Source organism: Pocillopora damicornis, chromosome 7 (genome assembly GCF_964200805.1).
Source record: "Pocillopora damicornis chromosome 7, jaPocDami1.2, whole genome shotgun sequence".
NCBI classification, from domain to species: domain Eukaryota; kingdom Metazoa; phylum Cnidaria; class Anthozoa; order Scleractinia; family Pocilloporidae; genus Pocillopora; species Pocillopora damicornis.
This window is the reverse complement of record NC_142676.1, coordinates 9,095,391-9,106,891: the sequence shown is the minus strand read 5'-3', so window position 1 is coordinate 9,106,891 and position 11,501 is coordinate 9,095,391.

The following is an 11,501-nucleotide window of genomic DNA, read 5'->3' as shown; positions in this document are numbered from 1 at the left end:
ATTGCTAACCTCTCACAATTGCCTTGAGGAAAGTTGGATTTAACTCAATGGCTGCTTCTGCATCCCTTAGTGAATCCTGGTGATTTCCTTTTTTGTAAAAATAAATACCTCTAATTAGCTGTACATATAACAAACCTACCACGGTCCCCTTTACATTAATTCTAGGAAAAAACTTGTGATGCTCTTTGATATTTGGGGTAAGAGGTTACTTTTTTGTATGTCAAATGAGAGGCCAATATAAGGCACAGAGATATTTTCTGATGAATTTCCTTTTGCGCATAATATTGCATTCCAAATTATCACCTTTTTCGGAAAACTACTACTGACAGCCCTTAGCTTCAAAAGAGCAAAAAAATGCATATTAAAGCTCTCATCATCTTACCTAGTTTAAAATGTGCAGTAGCCCTGTTGTTGTACAGTTTGGCCTTCAGTTCTTTCTCATTGCAGTTCATTTTAGTTCCTTCTGTGTAAAAATGAATAGCATTGGTGAAATCTCCTTTCTTGAAGGCCTCATTACCCTGATTCCTATAACCATCAGCTGTGGCTGCAAAGAAAAAAAATAAAGATTAATTTGTGTGAAAGTCTGTGGTTGTAGTTAATTAGTGTATAAGCAGACTTGCCAAGATCTGGAGATTTAAAATCTGCAGATTTTTCCTCTTTTGCCACCTGCCACTTTTGCGCTTGCCTGACTTGACCCATCCCTTGGAAACCTTTAATGCTGTAAACCCCCCCTCACAGGACAAACCCCAGTCAGTTAATTTATTGGAGACTTTTTTTAATGAATGCTCAACCAATCAGACCCAGTTACTGTTGTGGTTGTAAGTTAAGAAGAAAGTGTATCAGTAATCCCTACAATGACCTACAATGACTTATGCACACCCCCCCCCCCCCCCCCTTTACAGGACAAACCCTACTCAGTTAATTTTTGGGAGACTTTTTTTGGTTGAAAGCTCAACCAATTAGACTCAGTTGCTGTTGTGGTTGTTGTTTAGAAGAAAGTGTTATTCCTACTTTGAATCAATCAAAGTTAATCCTCTTCAAGTTTGGATGACCCATGTGGGAGACCCAGAGTGTGGTTCTGTGTCTGTGAGACTCTCTGATAATCAAAGGGAGTCAGCATAATTATAAGTGTAAAAGAGTCTACTACTTTGATTACATCTATAGATAGTTAACGAGTCCATAACATCCAAATGTTGCAATCATAAAAACCAGAAGCAATATTACTTACAGGCGAACAGTTATTACATAATAGATAAGAATGATGATAAAGATGAGATTAATAGTTATGATGATGTTAATAATGTGGGTGACAACAGTGGTAATAATGAGAATTAGGCATCACTCAACTTGAAGCAAGCCCCTGGGCATTTAGACTTTTGGAGAAAGGTTTCCTAAAATTCCTATCCCCCAGGAAAAATTTGTGTTCAAATGCCCACACAATTTTAAGGAAAAAAAACAAAATAATTAGCAGCCTGACTTTCAACTAACTGACAAAGCTTTAAAATCTAGACCTTGAAGACTTCTTTCTTCTGAGCAATTTGATAATGAAAGTGTAAAATCTACCTTAAACACCTCCATATTCAATGATATAATACCTATATTCTACTTGAAATTAGCAGGGTTTAAACCCCCCCCCCCCTCCCCTCCCGGCTTGAATGAAGATCCTGTGGGTTGCTCAAGGAGAAGGAAGGAGAGGATGTTGAAGCTTCCAAAGTGATTGTTGCATCATAATGAAAAGATGATGGATGATGATGATACGTATTATGCAAACTTACACAATGGATGTTATATGATGATCAAATAACCCCTTTACTTATTATAACTTTGTGTACTTGCTTTGAAATGTCAGAAAAAAAATAACAAAGGTTTCTGCTTCAGAGATCCTCTCAATGAACAGCGTTTAGTTATCATCGAAGAGAGTCATGACTGGCCAAATATCCTTTAAAGTGCCCATACAGAGTATATATCCAGTTCTCCACATTTGCTTGCATTGGCAATAAATTGTTCTAACAATAATTGAAGCCGAAGTTAAACCTAGCTAACCTCGTAAAGTGTCCTCGTCAGAATCTGGTGCATTTTCTTTGTCAGGTAAGTCTTCATTTTCACATGGAACTTTAATTGGACTTCTTCTTGTAGCCATAGCAACTGTAAGAAGATGCTTCTTACAAAGTTGTTGTTTTAAGTCATCCTGGCCTGAAAAAAGTTGATGGTAAATGATAATAAACATCAACTCAACATATTACCTAGTTGCAAAATAAATATTTTTTCCCATCTGAGAATAGGAGGGATACATAGACACAAAATCACAAGCAAATTAATATTAATGGAATACTTAAGCAGCAAAAGAACAAAAGATGCATATACTAAAGAAAACAAGCGTTGATATTCAAATGAACAGCAATTCACTTCTCATAATAATAAATTTCAAGATTTACAAAAGACAGTCCTAATTGACTGAGATAAATTGGGCAAAAATCATCATCTGTGTGTTGCAAGTTCATATAATTTGTAACAGCAGCAATTGGAATTATTTAAACCAGAGGCTGTAGGTAGTTAGGTAAAGTCTGTATTTTAGCAGTGGCCCATCCAGGCCCTGAACTTATAATCCTGGATTGCTCACATGAAGCGACTAGATATTACTACTCCTCCCTGGACATGATGGCAGTCCACCCCATGGTTACCCCCCCCCCCCCCCTCTTCCCTCCTACCATTTCATCAGGTTCCCCTGATTAGTTTCTGGTACCCATTTATACTCCTGGGTGGAGAGGGGTACCGTGAGAGCAAATTATTTTGCACAAAAACAAAACACATGACCTGGCCAGGTTACAAATGCAGATCTCTCGACCCTGACTCCACCTCACTAATCATAAGGCCACCATGTCTCCACAAGAGGAGATAGTTTATGCTGAATCCTTTCTCATAAGAAACAACTTTTACAAAACCAAAGTAAAATTCTCTTATTTGATTTTTAGATGGGGATTACTGATCAAAACAAACAAAATATGTAAGTTTTTTATTCAATTTCCTCCAGTTGAACCGACATCCATTTTTGTGCAGCTGGCTGTTAGTTGAACTGGACACTTATGACAGGAAAAACAATGAAATATATACACCAATTCTTGCTGATGTATGTTGATATGGATTTCAATTTGGTACAGGTGCTGATGTTTGTGGTTTACCAGTATATGTATATAAAACTAATTGTTTTTGCAATTATTTCATGTTTACATTGTTTTGTGCACAGAATTGATTTGTCTTTGATGCTAACTTTAATTATCCTGATAATCTAGACTGGTTGTTTTTCAAATATCATAAAATCTTTGCTGGCTGTCTTCACGTACAAAAAATTTCAAGAAATGTAGAGTAACAAGGATATCAATTGTTCTGGAATTCAAAATAGCCTGAGATGCATGTACAGTGTAGATCATTTTTTTGAAAGCCAGTACGAACTTCTTTCCAACCATTCGAGCACGAGTCTTTACTAGAGAATATTGGCCCAAGGTTACGGCAGTATAGAAATGTCATTAAGTGCCAATATTTCCCAGTACAGCTTAAGAAAGCAAGGTTATGGTCATGCACTAATGTCACTCACACTACTCTGGTGTATTGTGAATTTTCTGGCTTCCAAGTAAAAATATAGGCATGCGTAGCATGCAAGAGTTATTTTTTTTGACCAGGTGGGATGAGATGGGACACTGTGTACCTAATGTTTTCATTTTTGTAACATAAAAAGAGCATAACTTTATAAAAGATCGAAAATATTGCATTACTTCACCATAAGAGAGAGAGAGAAAAAAAAAGGTAATTTAGCTGAACTCACACAGGTATCTTGTGGTCTATTTTCTCTACTGTCTAAATACTTCTAAGCAAAAATAAAATGGATTGGTGCCACGCTTACTGTTTTCTCCTTCACAGCAGTTGTTTGGTCTTGTCACACAACGCCATCTATTCCCCGACGAAGAGAGAGCGCGTAGCGTGATGAGACCAAATAATAGTTGCGAAAGAGACCACGCTTACTGCCGTTCCTCTACCAGAGAGAAAATCAAAATTATTCGTCTACAGTTAGATGCCTGAAAAATATAATTCCTGGTACTTCTACTACGAAAATCAAACTGAAACTCTGTTGTATCTCCAATAGACTCTAACCAAAGATATATTGCGAGTATATATCGCCCCCCATCAGTGGGGTTGGATATTGCGGTTAGAACACGTGATTAAATGCAGGTTGTTTACAAGGAAATGACACGTGATGGAGCGAAGTCTAATTTGGCAAAATGGAATTTAATTGGAGAAATACAATTTGTAATCAGTAGACAAGGTCAGGGAAGCAAAAGAAAAAGAAATGTACATATCCCAAAAATCTGCACACCTCCTCCCCTACTGCCTCCTTCTTCCAGCTTTTCTGATGGTAATTTCGTTTCTAAGTATTAATTCACTCTATCTGAGACAACAAGGTAGTTTTCCATTTCCAGAAATCCGAGATATCGATCATACTTGAACTCTCCAGGCCTTACCCAAGAAACAATAATAAAGAAATGTGGGGGATAAAAAATAAATGTTCAAAGTCTTCAAGGATCTTTCATTTTCTTGCCAAGATCTTCAGGGGTCTTTTATTTTCTTTCCAAGATCTTTAATTTTCTTGCCAAGATCTTTACGGATCTTCAAAATTTTCCTGCCAAGATCCTGAACGATCTTGGCAGGAAAGTAAAAGATCCTTGAAGATCTTGGCAAGAAAATGAGAGATCTTCAAAGATCTTAACAAGAATTTGGAAGATCCTCAAAGAAATTTCAAAGATCTTTAAAGGATCTTTAAAGTTTTTGTCAAGATCTTTGGAGATCCGAACAAGATCTTCAAGTGTACACGTAAATACGCTAGTCATAAAATCAGCAGTCCATTGTTGCAACTCTGCACAATTATCATGACAATATGCGAAACTTTGTTCGACGATTTCCGCTTGCTGACAAGTCTTTCCACTTGATAAAATTTTACCCCGTGTTTATATTTCCTTTTGCCTCTAGAAGCAACAATAATCTACACGATCTTTACTTCTTACCGATCGCGCCATGTTGTTTTTGCAACCACACCTTCGGGCATGCTCCGTAGAACTTTGAGTACACCACAGTCAGGAGGTATGGCACTAACAAAATGACTCGGATTAATTGTCATTTTTTCTTTCTTTCATATTGGACTATTTCCTTCTGTCCTTTCCAACTAAACTAATAGATAAATATTCGCCACCCAGAATGTCTTCACTGAAAATCACGAGCGGGTAGCACGTGGTGCACTCATGATTTTATTTGGAACAAACAAATGCAATTAAGCAATCTCATTTCAAATTTTCGTTAAATTTCTGACTCGAGTCATGACGAACAAGAGCGAGGAGCATGTGGTTCACTCGTTAATTTATGTAGGACAAAAAAAAGAGCAAAGAAGACGATCATTTATTCCAAAATTTATGTGCGAGCTGGATTTCAGCTTATTTTCATTTTCTACAGGTGTGCTGATAAATATTCAGTTACGCTGTGTTCTTAATTAAACCTCTATTTTTTCAAAAGAAGTCAAATGATGTGTTAAAGAATTCGTATTTTGATTTGCAGCCCTAAATTTTTCTCTGACTGAAAATACCTGCCAAGCAAGGAGTGCTTTACATCTTCCCCTCGAAACATGTGTTTGTTACAACTGCTTCCTCTTTCAATTTCTATAATGCGAACAGGATGTAACACGTAGACGATAGTTTATAATCAAAATAAAAGGAAAAAGGCTTCAGATTGTCTCGTAACACTCAGTTTTCTAGGTTCTAACTAAATGTTCTTGTAAAAAAATGGAGTAAGCAGGGACACAGCACTTTAGATCGATAACATTCTCATAACTTCTTCTTGTTTGCGATCATATGGTCTAGTGTGTTGTTGCCGGCTCACTTTGCTGAAAGACCTATATGAAACCAAGACCTCACGCCTCATACCAGATTGTCTATATTTTACAATGTAAAAACTTTTCCTTGTTAATACAAACTGGCAATGTTACTGATGGAACACTGCGAGTGGATGAGACAAACCAATTGGTTTAATTAATTATTTCAGAGCTTACCTTAAAACGACGTTTCGTCAACGACGGAGCGTTGAATTCGTCCTCAAGAACCTGTTAAATTTGTAAAATTTTGCAAGACCGAAGATATTTTGATGAGTTCTTCAGAAGAGACTTATAACACGAACGGTGTCGAGAGGGTACTCTTTTCCTAGTGGTCTCACGACGTAGGAGTATTTGATTTTATTCCTCTGAAATTTAGCTCGCGATAACTTAGAAGCAACGCTTTGAGCTGGGGATGGCGAACGTTAAAAATTTCTCGCTGCCACCAAAGATGTTCACTCGACCACGACAGGATGCAAATGACTCACTTTTTGTTTCACGACCATAATGATGTTTTAACCATTGCGTGACGTTCTCTGGAAAACCAAAAGTTAATGACACATTGTGAACTTTCCCGAGGAAATGAGTCATAAATAATGAATAATATGGGCGCGCGTAGATGCGAATTTGTTTGATGGAATACAATTCAAGCACGTAAAAAATTGCCTAATGCTCATGTAGTACAATGATTGGGTATGTTCTAATGGACTTTGGACGTTGTTTTTATGGTACCAAAGGAACGTGAGTTGTTAGACGTGTTCGTTGTGCGTAAAGGAGGCGTAAAAACACGTTTGACTTAAAAATAATACAAAAAATGAAATGCGAACCTTTCATGTCCCGATAAATCTCGACCTTAATCAACGAGGCTCTCGCAAAGGCCACAAACCACCACACTTATCAAACTAGACCCTGTGAGCAGGGTAACTGGGATACCTGGATGGTACTGGATCCTTGGAATCAAGTGTAGTGATACTACGGGTGTCGGACTAGTATACTGAAATAGTGAGCTCAAGTCTGGCCAAGGGCATACAACTATTTCAAAACATAGGCGTGCTATGCATGCAAGAGTTTTTTTTTGTAGGGTGGGTGGATTACTTGAAACATTGTAAGTGGTCTACATTCTTACAAAAGGAAAGAAGAGTATTAACGTGGAAAAGAGCGAAAATGTCGAATTACCTCACACACAGGTATTTTGTGGTAGATTATGTGTGTTGTGCGAATAAAATGTAACCAAAAATAAACTGTATTGGTGCCACGGTTACCTGTTAGTACAAAATGCCTTCAATATAGTCTTCTCACTTTGCGCGTGAGTTGGTTGGTTTGATGTCTGTACAGATTTTACCAACGTAATAAAGGTAGATGACGTGTACAACGGATACACAGGGTACGAGAATATTTTTATTGATTTTACGAGAAAAATGTTCATATTTCGAAATATTTATCGTTGTAGATCGGCCATATTTCGTTCCCTATACTACTCCTTATAACGTGTTCAAATTTTCAACCGTTCCTCTCGTAACTTAACACCGAGTCACACAACACGTGACGCGTTCATGAATTAATCGTTGGGTTTTTCTTGAATTTTTTCTTTTTTTTTTCCCCGCCTGTGACGAGACACTAGACCCTTTTACAGTTCCCGGCGCCATATTGGATTAGTAACCGCGCACACACGATAACGAGGCTGGGGTTGACCCGGCGGTTCTTTCAAACAGCTGATCTGCTGACATTTCACGATCTAATGCACTTTTCAATGCAATTTCTCCCTTCAAAATAGTTCTTTAACACAACAATATGAAAATTTCGTCATAAGATGACATCCTGAAACTCGAAGCAAAAGATCTCAGGGAGATTTTAAAATATAATTTAAAATCGACGGGCTGAATTAGAGCCGACTTAGTGTTGAAAGTTTATGCTTTGCTGATGTGACACGTCCTTCCATGGAGTAGCGGAGAAAACCGAGAACTTCTTACAGATGTCCGGGACCTAGAACAAAACCAGAGCGACTTCAGATACGAAGTAACTATGGTAAGAATTTCAGCCCTTGAATGGGCGAGCAATTACCGTAATTTACCTGAGATGAATTTCAGTCAGCTTTACGATTACCCCGTTGTTTCACTCGAGAACTCGCCACATCGTGTTGAGAGGAACGCATTACAGGAAGTACCACAGAAGCTGTTCAGTATGGCTTAGAAAGCGGGCAAAGGCTGCAGCCCTCTAGGTAGAGGAGATTTGTTATTGCTCCTATTGTTGATGTGGTACTTGTTGTTGTACCATATTCTTCAGTTAAAGTTGTTCCCATTTCGTTCACCAAGATGTCTTTTAGTTTGCCATTTGTACATTTTATCTTATGGGAAACTATACAATAGAGCCTGTAGAACCACTTGATTATAACCCTTGTTTCTATAAACCCATGAGGAAAACTGTAACTAACAGATGTCATAATATTTTCATACCCATCTGGCCCAGGACAACTTATGCTCGTGATACATTGAAAACCATTTCAGTTCATGACTCGTGGTAATTTATTAGGTGGCAAGACACCATTGAAAGAATCAGACCAAAATATTAGACAATTTAAAAACTCACAGACGTGACTGATTCATGTAACTTCTCCAAACACTATCCAGCAAACAGATAATGTTAATACTGAAACTTATCAGGCAAAAGTTATCTTGATCTTACATCAGATTCTCATAACTTATTTACAAGTAAATGTGTAGCAACTAGAAGGGCGAATTGACAATCAGATCTTGGGTATTTAAGGGTTAAAGGAAGAGAACAGAAATGCTTCCTCTCAGCTACCGATCTCAACAATGCTAGTCCTTTACATACATTTAAGTTTCTGTCAGTTATAGACATTCAGTGAATTGACATTCCCACTCTTAGCACTCAGAGGCCAAAGGTTTGCTATACTAGTTCTTCTATACTAGTTCTCACTGCATTGTGTTAACCAATGTTATGATATAATTTTGAGATGTAAGAAGATACCTAAAAGATTGAGAAATATATCCAAATCAAGATATTTATTTTATCCTGTTATAGTTACCATCAGATTTTTTTGAAAGAGAATCTTTCAGACCATCGAAATGTATGAGGACTTATTTTTTGTGAGACTTCTGTCAACCTTTTTATTATGAGGACAATTTTGTGAATAATAAAATTTAGTGTCATAGTTCATCTTTGTGTCGAGAACTCTTAGTTGGTGAAACTCACTTTTTCTTTTTTTCAATTTGAAGTATCAAATTGATTGATACATAAAGCACACAAAATATTTTTTGAGAGTTCCATGTGGCATCCATAGCGGATTACTATGCTATCATAAAAACCAAAAACAAAAACTATTGAAAACTGCTTTGTCACAATTGCTACCAAATTTGAGTCAGTTTTCTGGGTTAGCCATAATAAGTGAAAACTCTGAAGATAGAGTGTCTTGGTTATTTCATTAAAAGCAATTACTTTCCAAGAATTTCTCTGCTAGGAGTGTTTTAGGCAAGCCATGTAGTAAACAGGTGAGCAGCACTGAACTTCTTTACGTGCGGCCGGAATTAAAAAAAACTCTACTGAACTTAAAACCAAACACGTTGAAATACAAAAAGAGTGACAAAAGAGTTTTATAAGCAAAAATCTCGTGGTTCGTCATGTGACCCGGCCCTGTCCGTGTATGACAACGTCAATCATCATCAAGATAACACGCGTGATCAGCATGTGAACACCTCATTGGATCACAGTTAGTTGTTATGGTATTGAGGGCCCAATGACCACTGGGTACTATTGCGCAATTTTTTTCATTTTGTGGCGGAGGAAAAAAAAAAAGACAGAAAAAAAAGGCATTTTATGACTGGTCTACCACAGGTATCCCAGTAATGAGCCCAGGATTTCTGGTTAATGTCATTCTTTGTGTACAGCCCCCTGATCCATGACATCATTTATAAGAACATAGGTATGCGTAGCATGGCCGGGTTGAGATGGGACACTTTGTGTACATAATGTTTTCATTTTTGTAACAGAAAGAGAGCATAACTTTCTGATGGACGAAACTATCGCGTTACCTCACCTTGAGAGAAAGAAAAAAACTTAATTTATTTGAACACACACCACAGGCAGCCCAAGCTCCAGCTGCGAGATGATCATCTTGCGAAATAAGATTCATGGTGATTTTTTCGGATTTTCTTTATCTGGCTGTGGCATACCAGAGTATTTTTATGAGTTGTGTCGTATTTTGACTTTCCCCACAGGCTCGTCAAATTCAAACAAGGAGTGAAAGTACCAGGTAATACTACACACCAATGAATAGTTTATTGGGTTATTTATGATCCAACTGCTTTTTTCTCCGCCAAGTCTTTCTGCTCATTTCTCATAAGGCGGGAAAAGCAAAGTGGATAGAGAAGCGCAGCGTGTTGTCCAATCAACACCTTTTAGGTGTTGATTGGACTCAGAGGCCCTGCCAAGGGATCTTATTATGATTAATATTATTTAAGGGCCCCCTCCAGGGATTTTTGTTGCTAATTTGCCCTATCAGGCTCCAAAGGCCTTGTTTTGGGTTTTTGGTACGGTTTACAGTTGTGGGTCTACCCTTTTCTAATGCTTGCCGCATTGCCTCTTCAGTTGCGCTATTCGTTTTGTTTTTTGTCATCTTATTATTAACAACACTTTCTGCTCATTCACGTGATTTTGTATCTTATTGATTAGTTGTCACCTGTAATTACGTAATCATTAGCACTTCGATCTTACTTAGAGCTCTTTTTTATTCAAAAGTTGTAAATAACTGAAGAAGGTCTCTGACCGAAACGTTTTTTATAAATATTTTCTTTTTTTACGTCAGAAGTTGTCCACCCTCGCATTTTTCTTAACTCTCTACGTGTATATATATATATATATATATATATATATATATATATATATATATATATAGAGTAATTTTGACTTACGTATATTCTCTTCGGGCAAAAACTTTTTTTCTCTTTATTATTTCTACAAATAAATGGGCAAGTCTACCATCAAAAATAGTTATTTCCTTTCATTTCTCATCTAATTTACAGACTTGAACCGCCGTTTTGTCAACACTATTTTTACTGAATTGACTCCTTGAAACGCTTAGTAAAAAAACATGAATAACAATAAATTGAATAAATAGCTTGCAGACACAATTTCAAAAGAAATCATAATATTTAAACAAAAGACAGCGAGGTAACACTCAGGTTTCGTTGGTTAAAAGACAGCCAGGAAGTTCCCACGATTACGAAAATTTTGTATACGGAATTCCCGTATGAATTTATATATATTCAGGAAGAAGGGATGCGCGCCATGACGAGTTCGATTTTCATGTATGCTCCGTTACTTTCGTGCCTTATGATGTCAGCTTCTGCAATTTTTCTCGATTAGTTTCACCATTATTTATTTCTGCGCGGGGATCCTGAAGGGAAAGTGATCGTTCTCAATCATATGCCCCATTCACACCAAAGCTTAAACATGTTTAAAAGTTGTTTTGTTAAACACAGTTTAATTTTTTTTTTCTTCATAGAAACTATTTAACCGAATATTTTTTACTTGAATGTAGCACATTGGAAATGCAAGTTAGCAAGTACTTGAATCC